Genomic DNA, 13,148 nt, shown 5'->3' with positions numbered 1-13,148 from the left:
TGCCCACTGAGGGCTGAACGGGTAAACAAAATGTGCTCTATCCATACAGTGGAATAGTATCCAGTCTTAAAAAGCAAGTAAATTCTGACACCTGCTACAACATGGATAAACCTTGAGGACATCATCTTTTTTCTTTAAGTTTATTTATTTTTAAAGTGGGGAGGAGCAGAGAAGAGAGGGAGAGCGAGAATCCCAAGCAGGCTCCATGCTGTCAGCATAGAGCTTGACACAGGGCTCGATCTCACAAACCATGAGCTCATGAGCTCATGAGCTGAGCGGATATGAAGAGTCAGAGTTAACTGACTGAGCCACAGGAGCCCCTGAGAACATTTTTGTAAGGGCAATGAGCCAGACACAAAAGGTCAGTTACTATAGGATCCCACTTACATGAGATATGAACAGTAGTCAAATTCACAGAGACAGAAAGTGGAATGTGGGTTCTAGGGGCTGGAGGGTGAGGGGCTCTGGGGAGTTTTGTTTACTGGGTCCAGAGTTTTAGCTTCGGAAGATAAAGAGAGTTCTGGAGATGGATGGTGGTAATAATTGCACAACACTGTGAATACACTTAATGCCACTGAACTGTTCACTTAAAAGTAGTTAAAATGGTAAAGTTTATGTTATGTGTATTTTATTACAGTTTAAATAATGGTTAAAAAAAAAAAAAACTCATGGAAGAGGTACCAGTAGGGACACCATATCATAGAGGAGCCAACTACTTCCCCAGAGGTACCGTTAGTGAAAGTGCCTACCTCCCATCAGACCCAGAAGTGGAAGGAAGGTCCAAAGGGACTTACAAAAAGTGTCCAATTTAAAAAACTTACTTTTACTTATAGCAAAATACTTGAAATCACATGAACATATTGATTACTTACTTTGAACATCAAATTCTATCAGCATACAGGGCATGTTTCCTTATAAACTAACATTCGGTTAAAAATAGGTCCCAGAACTGCCTTTTCAGTATATATAATTCTGAGAAAGCAATTCTAAGAGACTGTTGCACCAAATTCCCACACAAAAACTGCAGGGACTTCTACGCAGCCTTCCTGGATCGAATCTCCATCTGTCTCTAAAGATAAAGAACTCTCTGTACAAATTTCAGATCCTTTTCCCCACCAGTTAACCCCTTTCTGTCATTCCTTAAGGCCAGCATGATGAAGTCCTGCTCTGGAGTGTGAGAGGTGGCCACTGGGCCATTAGGAGAGCTGGCTCTGGGCCATCTGGCCACACACAGCAGATTCCCCAGCTCAAAGCCCAGCTCCACCCTGCTGTCTGGAAGACCTTCTCTAAATCTCAAACTCTCTGGCCTCAGATTTTCATCTGTAAAATGGAGAGAATAATGGTCCCTACCTCTTCGAGTCGGTATGAGGATTAAATGAATTGATGATTATAAAATGCTCAGTGGCTGGCACATAACATGGGCCACGTACGTGTTAACTGTTGTTTCATTCTGATAAGCAAGGGCGTTCCGGGTGGGGCCACAGCCTACTGTCTCCCAGTACACCTTCTGACCTTGATTTCCGCATGGAGGGATTTCACACACAGGCCAACTGTTAACGCCTCCAGCCTCTGCACGTCCTGTTCCTTCTACTCGCACGACCTCCTCCCTCTGCCCCACACTCTGGCCTTGCAGACGCTTTAAGGGGTGTCACCTCCCACTCATGGCTTTCCTGACTCCCGCACAGACTTATGTCCGCTTCCCTGTGTTTCTGTCGACCCTCGTGATCCCCACCTTGGATACGCAGCAGCTTACCTGACTTCCCAGGTGATGAGCAGCAGGCTCCTGGGAGGCAGGAATGTGCTGCACATCACTGTGCACTGAGCTTCAAGCAATGGGCCTGGCACAACAGAAACTGAATGAATGAATGAATGAATGAGTGAATGAGTGAATGAACGAGCAAACGGACGCTGCACATAAAAAGTGTAAGACTGAGAGGCACCTGGGTGGCTCAGTCGGCTAAGTATCTGACTTCGGCTCAGGTCATGATCTTACAGTCAGTGGGTTCGCGCCCCGCGTCGGGCTCTGTGCTGACAGCTCAGAGCCTGGAGCCTGCTTCCGATTCTGTGTCTCCCTCTCGCTCTGCCCCTCCCTCACTCACACTCTGTCTCACTCTCTCTCTCAAAAGTAAATAAACATTTAAAAAAAATTTTTTTTAAGTGTAAGACTGAGCCCAGGAATGAAGGGAGGCAGGAAGGAGACAGGAGGCAGGTGGAACAGAGTTGCATGAGGCCTCCGTGGAGGAAGACAAGTGTGCTCAGGTGAGAAGAGGAGAAGCAAGATTTTTAATCACAGGAAGGAAAGAATCAAAGAACCCAGGAGAGCAAGCCATCAGGGATGTTGTGTACAGACCACTGGGGCTCACGGGTCTCACCGGGGCCTACGCCATCAATGCATGTGACAAATTTAGACACAGAGAGACCAGTGATGGGAAACGGCATGGATCGCATGCCGTCTGTGTCTCAACATGCCCTCACCCCTCAGTGAATTGAGTTACATACCCAAAATATCTGTCCTGACAAAGGAGGGGATAAGAAGGGCTCACGTTAAATGGGGACTTGCAGTCAAGCTCAGAATCGCACCTTTTCAACATGTCTGTCCTTATTTTACACTAGCAATAAAGGAAGAAGTCAGAGACCCGCGTGGCAGGTGGGGAGATGGCTGGAGCACCCAGGCCCTTGGGAGCGGTGCTCCAGGCCCCGCCTTGCCCGATTCTCAGGAACCTACAAGCTAAAGGGCCCTTGGCCAGCACCTGGCAGCCAGGTTAGCTCTTGACCCGAGGAGCCTCGGGTTTTGGGTTGCTAAGCTCTGGTCAAAGAGCCAGGGCACGTTTCCCACGGTCACCACCTAGGCCAAGCCAGCCCCACACCAGCCACTGAAATATGGGTTCTCCACCTTCTAGGAGGTGCAGTTTCCAGTAAGCAGTCAACAAGGAGGACACATGATCTCAGGCCCAGAAGGAAACGTGACTGAGAATCCTAAAGGCAGCCGCCCCCGTGTGTACCCCACACACTGATGCAGGGTCTCCCCCCTCCCAGGACGAGCCAGCGGGCTCCCCGCAGCCTGCAGTGGACATCCTCGTGGGCAGAGGACCCATGGTCACAGAGCAGCCACTTAGCCCCCAGCCTCCGATCGATACCGGCAAGTGAGAAAGAACTAAAAATAAACACAGGAAAACACACATGGGGAAAAAGAGGAGAGGGAGCAGAGAGAGAGGAGAGGATTATTATGGCACTTCCGTGACTTCCGGAAGGCAAGTGGGACCCCCTCCCTCACACATACCCCGGGGCCCTGGTCAGTATGGAGGTGGTGGCTGTACTGGGCCGTGGCACACACGTGGGATTCGAACGGCATACACAGGATCCGAGGGAAAGACTTACAAATATGAGAAAATGCCCAGGATAGGTCCTTTAATGACAAATGGAAGGAACAATATATGATAGGAAAGTAACTGCGTTAACTCCATGCCTAGAAAAAACCTGGAAAATACATTTTCAGAGTTTAACAGTGGTTATGTCTGGAGATGAGAGCCAATTTTTATATCCTTCTTCAAATCTTTATAATATAAGGGTTGGGGACGAGGGAACACACTTTCTTTAATTTACAAAAGCAAGCCTACATATACTATACAGAAAGTCAAAGTTTTCAAAAGCATTCGAGAAAGTCACCACGAAATCTGGGCGGCAAATGTAGCCTTCAAGGCTAGCTGTGTTTATATAATAATGGACATTCAACGATTATCTGAAAAACCTCATTATCTGGCTGTTTCCTAATATGTGAACATTTGGATCCAAAGAAAAATCCAAAGCAATCAAGCAGAAATTCACCATCCTTTCTTCCTGGTATTCATGCATTTACTTAAATATCAGAATATGCCCTGAAGAAAATGTTCAATACTTAAAAAGAAGAATAACTTGGTAAACAACAACAACAAAAAAAAGTGAGAGCAGAGAAAAAAAAAATCCACCAGGAATAACAAGGTTCTATGAGAACCCATTATATAAAAAGGCTTAAAAGAATCATTGAACATGTGCATTTTCCAAATCCCTTGAAAGGGTCATTTCAACGAAATTGTTCTCCAAGTAAAATATAACATTATTTTCTCCAGAAGCTGCAAATTTAAAAACCGGATTCTTAAAACCTTATTAAATAATATTATAGTACAGGCACGTTTGCCAAAGCATTTTATTATATTGGCTTTTCCTGGAAAAGTGCTCAGGGTTCCCACATGGTAAGCAGTTGTTATGCAGTTATTTGTTTAAGAGCTAGCAATTCCTGCAAAAGGTGTGTCTTTTATTTTCCAGATCTATGGCAGAAGGTGGCAAACCAAATAAAGGAATATTATGCAAATGTTGCCTTTCTTGGCTCTGGCCCCGCAAAAGCAGTAATGATATTGCTAGCAGCCTGCCCACCACCAAGGGAAGGCCTGGCTCAGAGGGAAGAGTTAACTGTGAGTTAGCTACTTATACAGGCTGAACCCAGCTACTTTTAAGCCTGAAAAGGGGAGGTGGGAGAAACCTCTTCGAACCTAGAAGGCTGGATTCATTTCCGGAGTGTAAAAACGCTAGGCAGTTTTTCTCCCCCTAAATAGAAACAAGGCCACAGTCCCAGAAATATAATGGGCACCACCACCTTCTTTTCACCCCTGCCTCCCCCGCCCCCCACCCCCCAGCATGGGAGTCACAGGTCTTCATTCCCTGGAAATGTCTCCCTAGGGAGAAACTGACTTCATTCCCATCAGCATTAACGATCCACCTTTCCAGGGCGATGCTGTGCGGGCTTCAAGGGCAGATGAGATTTGGTTAAGAGACTGCAAAATAATGAATCAAAAGAGGGACCATCAGCCCTCCAATATCTCATTATTTGCTTGCCTGAATCCAGTAAGAAAAACAACCACTCGAAAGGAAAGAATGACAAAGACTGAGGCTAATTCTCAAACCTTCTGGAAATTCTGGTTCAGAAGGGGGCGGGTGTGGTCTGGGATTTGGGTGTAGACCAGACTTAGGGCCCCTGTAAGCCTAAACCACAGCACGTGTTCCCGCCTCGTGGCTGGAGCAGGGAAGCCACAGGCGGGAAGGGCACCCACCAGTGGCCACCTCAGCCCTGGAAAATGCAGGACAAGGCTCCCTCCTTCCTCTGGGCTGCCAAATAGACTCTTACTGTGCTGGGCCCCAAGGCTGGAGCCTGGAAAACCTCTCCTCCCTGGGGTACCCCCTAGGCATCCCACAGTGCTCTCCTCTGAGGCTGGAAACCGGCCTCACCCCAACAGATGTTCACAAAGTCCTGGTTGCACCTTTGCCACAAGAGCCTACAACCTGGCTATTTTGGCTCCCCAATCATACTCCATCATTTAAAATCACTTCAGAAAGATATCTGAACAAAATCAGTAGATCATATGAATGATATGGGTGGACTGTGTCAACATCAACATCCTGGCTGTGATATGGTGTTATATTTTTATAAAATGTTGCCTTTAGGGGAAACTGACTAAAAAGGATACAGGATCTCTGTATTATTCCTTATAATATATATATTTATTATTCATGTAAAGTGGGGTACCTGGATGGCTCAATCAGTTAAGCATCCAACTCTTGATTTCGGCTCTAGTTGTGATCTCGGCTCAGGTCATGATCTCACAGTTCATACATTTGAGCCCCACATCAAGCTCTGAGCAGGCAATGCAGAGCCTGCTTGGGATTCTCTCTCCCTCTCTCTGCCCCTCCCCTGCACGCTCTTTCTCTCTTTCAAAATAAACTTTAAAAAAAACTTCATTTACATTTACCTCTACAATTACCTCTATCAAATTTCCATTAAAAAACCCGAAGAACATATTTTATAAACTTTGAGTGAATAAAGACCAATTAAGAGGTCATCCTACTCACAGATGCTCCTACAAACTGAGCCTGGCTTCTGGTAGATGCTTCTGTAGTTCGTATATTCAACAAATACACACGCGCACACACACACACACACACACACACACATATATATATATCATCCCTCGGTGTGCCAGTTACTATACTGGGCATTACAAAGTCGGTCTCAACCAATGTTCTCAGAAAATGAACAGTGATGAGAGAAAAGTCACTGGTAGCCCTTGTGTAACTGACAAATTCATTAGTTTTAACACAGGTAAAAATGTTTAGGCACCACATTAAGTAACTGCACTATTTAGGTTAAGACATTGCTCAAGGAACAATTCATCAACAACCAGAGTTCCAACTGTCAAGAAAACATGAGGGTGGACCCCCAACCACCAACTCTTACTATCTACTACATGGTTAAATATGGTGGCCATCTTTCCACTCCTACTCTGCGCATATTTATGTGCAAGTTTCTCAAGGGGCGAAGAGAGAACACAGGACTTGGTTTGCCTTAAAATGAGTTATCAAAACTTTGTGTGCCTTTAGTAGGAAAGTTGCAGAGATTGTCAACCATAAAATGTGCTCCTGGTCATGACAATCCTCGTTCAATTCGTTGCTTTGTTTGGCAATTATTTGTCCGGACCACAGAGAAGTCTCAGCTAGAGTACACAGCCCTTCAGAGCTACCATGGCGTCCGTCCTGTGACTCAGGAGGGCCAAGGGTATAGTCCCAGGTACAGATTCTTCTCAAAGGGCAGAGGTTTAATGGATAGTCTTCCTTTGTATATTTAGAGCTAGTTGTACTTACCAAAGTATTTATAAATGTCTTTTAATGTTTATTTTTGAGACAGAGTGCAAGTGGGGGAGGGGCAGAGAGGGGGAGACAGAGACTTTGAAGCAGGATCCAGGCTCTGAGCTGTCAACACAGAGCCTGACACGGGACTCAAACCTACGAACCACGAGATCGTGACCTGAGCTGAAGTCGGACCGCTGAACCGAGTGAGCCACCCAGGCACCCCTTACCAAAGTATTTTTAATCCATTACCTCCTTTGTTCCTTATAAGACTTATTAATACTTTTGCATGAAGAAACCAAAGCTAACTCTCTCAAATATTTGTCAATTCTTGGTTACTCAGGAATTGATGATTCACGATTATGTCAGCCTTTCTTAGGCCTCCTCCTATCTTTCAGGACATTTTACCATATTTCTACCAGTGGATAGGCAGTAGTTTGAGAGACGGAGAATGAGTCTTGAGTCAGAGAGGTGAAGTTACAGCCCAGCTCCATGACTCAGTGGTCTTGCATTAGCCTTCCTGAACCTCTGTCTCTTCACCTGTAACAATGGGGTAACACCCACATTGCTCAAAATGTTACCTCTTCTGTCAAAATTTGGCTTTAAAATAAGATTGGTTCCATAGAAACAAGAACTAACCACCAAAGTAAAAATTTTCAATTATCAAAGAATTGAAATGATCTACAAGAAATGAAATGAACCCCCGAACTCATGGGCAATTGAGAATCATCTATAATTAGTAGATTCTATAATTCTGCTACAGAAATGCCCGATAAGGAGGGTTTCTTTTATTTTCATTTATCTGAGTTAGTAAAGAAATGCTGCCCCATTATCTTATTTTTCAGTTGGAAATCCACCATTAAATCTCTGCATGTAACTAAAATCCACAGAATGCTACGTACTTCAAGAGTGTGTCCTCATCAGATTTCTACATTTTCACTGAACGTGCAAATGCAGAATTTAGGAACAATGATTCCCTGCCCACTGTCCAGGACGGCTGGAGAACAGGTGTGCTGTCGAATCCAACATGCTTAAGGGAATTATCTTATAAACCATATGTAAGTGGCCAAATTGCAAAGCATATCAAACACGACAAAATATATTTGGGGCGAATATATTGACCACTCCCTTCTGCCAGGTTGAACATTAGCCATGAACACTAACCTTCTCAAGTTATAGTATGTGTGCCAGGGAGTAGTGAAGCCACAAGGTTACAAGGGCACATCTTCCTAGAACATTGGTGTTCCTCAATGGGAGTCTGGGAAACATCCAGAGGGGCCTGAGCTCATGTGTCTACTGCTCTCTGCAGTTGAGGATACTCAGGGAAAGGCTGAAAAGCACTACTGAAGGGCATGGCTGGCTCAGTTGGTACAGCATGTGACTTTTGATCTCAGGGTCATGAGTTCAAGCCCCATGTTGAGTGCAGAGCCTACTTAAAAAAAAAGAAAGAAAGAAAGAAAAGACAAGCACTATTGAGGGTGAGGGAAAATACCAATTTACTGAACACCATCTGCCCAGGCCTGTGCTATGGGTATCTACACAGCAATCAGGTTAATTCCTCACTTAGTCATTCAGTAATCATGGGAAGAAGATAGGAAACAGCCAGTGACTTTTATTATTGTTTTGAGATATGTTTTAACTAGGTTTTCAGAGCCCAGCTTGGCATCTGAATCACATACTTCAAGTCATGGGTGAGAAAAAAAAGAAAAAAAGAGTACACCAGGAACTTGGTAGCAAAAATGCCAGTAGCAACCTCAGACATGAGAAAATTGGTTGACAGAGATACAAAAGTGATGGCAGATCATGAATTTTATTTACTTAAAAAGGGCAACTTCTGAATATAAACATATGACCAAATTTACTAATAAATACTAATAAGCACCAACACGATACATTTATATATATATACAAATAATTCACATATATAACATATATAAATAATTCATATATAAATATATTCATAAATAAATAGTATTTATATTAATATTTATATATGATAAACACATACAAGTATTAACAAAATAATACTTTGTTAGAGTTTATTTTCTTTCCCTAACCCAATCAGGCAGGAAATAAGTTTGCTGCTGACCTGAATTTCAGCCGCCATTTGCTCAATAGAATTTTGCCAAGAGATGTACCTTCTCCGGTGTAATGCTCACCACTTCTTCCCACCCCATTCCGAATGTGCCTTGTCCACACTGGTGTTAAGTGCTGGCCTCTGGGTTATTTTCACCAACATGAAAGGACCCCATTACCTTCGCTGGTTAGACATAAAAGCTCTTTGACTCCAGCTGGCTGGTAGAGCCTGTTAGGTCTGTCCTCCAATCCATCTCCTGTTGACTAACACAAGTGACACAGAAAGTGCATGTCATGAGCTCCAACGCAATATACAGACATGAGCTCTCCGTGTTTGTGGTCCTCGTGACTATCCTATTTTACACCCATTCTGTCGGACTGCCTTGACACTCCCACAAATACGGTTAAAAAAACTCTTGACAGGCTAGATGTACAAACTGTCAATTCAGTAAAATATGCCCATAAAAAAGAATCCATTTATTTTTCATGAAATCAACAGAATGTGGGCTTTGGCAGAATGCTAAAACTGTTGTAACATACACTCGTCTTCTTTCGCTGACTCACCAAAGAGCCAAGGATCGTGCTGTGAGCAGAAGATGTAAGCAGTGTTGGCTGAGAATATTCAGGCAGAGTGGACACCAGAGAATAGTTTACTGTGTGCTTAGAAAACAAGGAGTTGCTTCCAAGAAAAGCTGTTCTTTGGTTTCTGTGATGAGCAACAAACTTCGTCCTCCGCAGTTGCTGTGACAAAGCAACACAATCTCCACTCAATGTGGCTGGGCTTCTATTAGAAGCTTGCAGGGAGGGGCGCCTGGGTGGCTCGGTCGGTTAAGCATCCGACTTCAGCTCAGGTCATGATCTCGTGGTTTGTGAGTTTGAGCCCAGCATTGGGCTCTGTGCTGACAGCTCAGAGACCGGAGCCTGCTTTGGATTCTGTGTCTCCCCTCTCTCTGCTCCTCCTCTGCTCCTGCTCTGTGTCTGTCTCTCAAAAATAAATACAACGTGAAAAAAAATTTTTTTTTTTTTAAGAGAAGGTTGGGGGGGCGCCTGGGTGGCTCAGTCGGTTGAGCGGCCGACTTCGGCTCAGGTCATGATCTCGTGGTTTGTGAGTTCAAGCCCAGCGTCGGGCTCTGTGCAGACAGCTCAGAGCCTGGAACCTGTTTCGGATTCTGTGTCTCCCTCTCTCTGACCCTCCCCGTTCATGCTCTGTCTCTCTCTGTCTCAAAATAAATAAACGTTAAAAAATTTTTTGAAATAAATAAATAAATAAATAAATAAATAAATAAATAAAAGAGAAGGTTGGGGAGGCCAGAGTCATGGAGGGAGAACGCCCAAAGATTATGAGAAATTTCACAGGCTGCTGCACAGCATTTGGATATGCTTACTCTACAAACATCTCCCCAAACAGCAAAAGGCATCAGAGCATTGGCTCTGTCATCCTTTCTCACCTTTGCATCCCTGCCGTGTTTATTTCCTCTCCGGAAATGAATTTCAGAAAGAAAACACAACCTAGTGTGAGCACCGGATACATACCCCTACTGTTCCCAGATTCCTTGCATTACCCTGGAGCAAAGCTGCCTAATGCACCTCCCGGCCTTGCTATGCTGGTGATGGACTATGAGAATAGTCACACCATCAGGGAGCAGCTCCGGGGACTCCCACAGCCAAGCCCGGTGACGTCACACATCCCTGTAAGGCCAGGACAGGTGACAGAGCAGAAGAGCTCACGTGGTCACTCCTTCTCCTCTTTACCTACAGAGAAGCAGAGACCACATCCTAGCTAGTTCGCCCTGAGATTCCCAGAGAGAGGAGAACTGGCCAAGTCTCAAAACGGCCAGCCCTCCAAGATGGCCCACGTCTCTCAAGCAATAGGCAACAGGGAAACACGCAGGCAAGCCCCCATCATCAACTTCAGCTTTTTGTGCATCCCCTAGGATGACAGTGGACCCCAGGGACCCCTGAGCTTCTCCTTACGGTTCTGTAGATAGCACTTGGCTGTGCTCATAAAATAAGGATCTGCATTACTCTCCTTTTTTTTTTTTTCACCTCTTAAATCTGATTTCTGGTGCTTTCCTAACTAACTCACGAACCTACGACTGTTTGTGAATATGCTGGCTTCAGATAGATCTGCATTTTCGAATTTGGCTGCCAGGAAAATTCCACACTCCCAACTCTGGCTGCCAGTCTGTGTTGTTATTCTGTCAAATCTGAGCAAGGTTTAAGTCACTGGGGAACTGCGAGGTGAGAAGCACTTTGACCATGACATTTTCCTATGGCCTTTGATCTCTGTTTCTCAAGCTTCACCAAAATGTAATGGAACAGAAAGAAACAGAGAGAAAAAAAATCTCTCCCTTTAAAAAATCACGTCGTTGTAAAAACTTTAAAAAATAACCGTATTAATATTTCATCTGCTTTAGAAACTCTGAAAGAGAAATATGCCAGTAAAAGACCAGAATGAGAAAAAAATAATAAACAGCAGAGAAATGTTTCAAATATCTACCTCATCTACTGTGGAAACATCATAGTATTTTCAGAAAATAATTGTCATGAAGATACTAGAACATGAAGACCGTGGTGGGGGAGGGTTCAATTTTCTATAGCTCATATGTCCCTGTATAGGGAAAATTTACATTTAACTGCTTTCTTTTCAAATTTTTTTAACGTTTTATTTATTTTTGAGACAGGGAGAGACAGAGCATGAACAGGGGAGGGTCAGAGAGAGGGAGACACAGAATCTGAAACAGGCTCCAGGCTCTGAGCTGTCAGCACAGAGCCCGACACGGGGCTCGAACTCACAGACCACAAGATCATGACCTGAGCCAAAGTCGGCCGCTTAACCGACTGAGCCACCCAGGCGCCCCTTAACTGCTTTCTGAATGGAAAAATAAATAAATAGCAGGCTAGTCAGAGTAATATCTTGTCTGTTCAATAACCTATGGTTATAGTCACAAATCATGGAGATAACATGATCCCCAACATAACCCCACCATTGTGAAAACAAAACTATAATGGTCAAATCAACTTTTTCTTTATTCACCTAAATTCTGGCCTCCTGCCCACACAGTAGTACACTGGGGGACCCATGACTGCTATAATGTGTTTATTTCTTTATTTGAAATTTAACTAAAGAGGTAATGAGACTATGGTAAAATGACATCCTGACTGCTGTAGTGCAAGAATAAAAATGAGAATTTACCCCACTTTCTTATCTTATGTACAAAAATACTGCCCACCAACAAGCCTTGAACATGCAGGAATATAGATCAGCAATTATCCTCCCTTGTGACCCCAACAGAGGCTGCCCTCACCTCCTTCCCCGGGCCTACCAGTGGGAGTCTTCTCTCCCTCACTGGTCATCTCCTTGTTGTCTGCCCCTTCAGGCAGCTCCAGGAAAGCTTGGACCTTAAGGCTCCCACCGACACCACCTAAGATAGTGGCTGGCACATCAGACTGGCAGACCGGTTCAATAAGCACCCGTGACTGAGTGGCTGAACTTGAGAGCATCTGAGAAAGGAAATGGAGTGTATGATCTCACCCTTTCGTGATGCATTCAACCAGCTTCACTTTCTGCCACGTGCTCTTGGTCTAGTTCAATGTCAAGAGCGTGCCTGATCAGATTCATTTTTGTGAGTTGGTTGTCTTCTGCATGATTCCAAAAGTCAACACAAGATAAACAGATCTATGCAGAAGGAGCCATTTCTATGCCTACTCCCAACCCTTACGTATCCCGTTGACTGCTACAGATCCCATTTCTATTTATGTCTTGTTTATCTTTCCAGTCTTTCTCTATGCAAATATAAGTAAATTCCCCTATATCTCTACCTTTCTTACATAAAGGTAGCACAGTCTTTACGCTGGCCTCCACCTTGTTTCTTTCACATGGCAATGTACCTGGACATCAGTCCACATCAGGACATACGTCATCGCTCTCTTCTAACAACCACACAGCATCCGCTGCACACATACACCACCCTTCGGCCCCTCCCTTATAGACGGACGTACATCTGGTGGCTTCTGGTGTTCTGGTGTTACACACAAAGCTTCAACGCTAACCTTGTACAAGTGTCATCTCAGTACACGTGCAGCGGTGTGTGTGTAGGAAAGACTCCCGGAACAGGACATCTGTAATGTTTAACACACCGTAGGGTTGTTGAAAAAAATGTTTTTAGGTGCTATGAAGAGGTGGTGATACCTTAAATGTATGCATGTGCTACAGACCATTAGAGTTTTTTGCATTCTTGTCAAGGGGACTGCTAACCTAATTCTTCACTTTCATAAAACACAGACCCTTTTCAATTTTAAATCAATGCAGCATCCCCATTGGTGGCTGGAGTTCAGTTTCCATGTTCTACTTCCATCCATCAATTTTCTAGGCTAAAAGATTTTCCCTCTAGTAATCTATTAGAGGAAAACAGGCC

The 13,148-nt window shown here is 44.3% G+C and overlaps 1 protein-coding gene and 1 non-coding gene across 3 annotated transcripts in view; both read right to left on the bottom strand.

Annotated features, from left to right (window-relative positions):
• The window catches only part of CAMK1D (calcium/calmodulin dependent protein kinase ID), a 435,052-nt gene that overhangs the window by 341,445 nt on the left and 80,459 nt on the right, over positions 1-13,148 (bottom strand). The window lies entirely within an intron of this gene.
• LOC122474180 lies at positions 12,884-13,013 on the bottom strand. The gene has a single exon (XR_006294861.1). It is a non-coding gene; the product is annotated as a U6atac minor spliceosomal RNA (small nuclear RNA).

Source organism: Prionailurus bengalensis, chromosome B4 (assembly GCF_016509475.1).
Source record: "Prionailurus bengalensis isolate Pbe53 chromosome B4, Fcat_Pben_1.1_paternal_pri, whole genome shotgun sequence".
In the NCBI taxonomy this organism is placed as follows: domain Eukaryota; kingdom Metazoa; phylum Chordata; class Mammalia; order Carnivora; family Felidae; genus Prionailurus; species Prionailurus bengalensis.
Note: the sequence above shows the minus strand (reverse complement) of the source record. Positions and strands in the feature narration are given on the sequence as shown.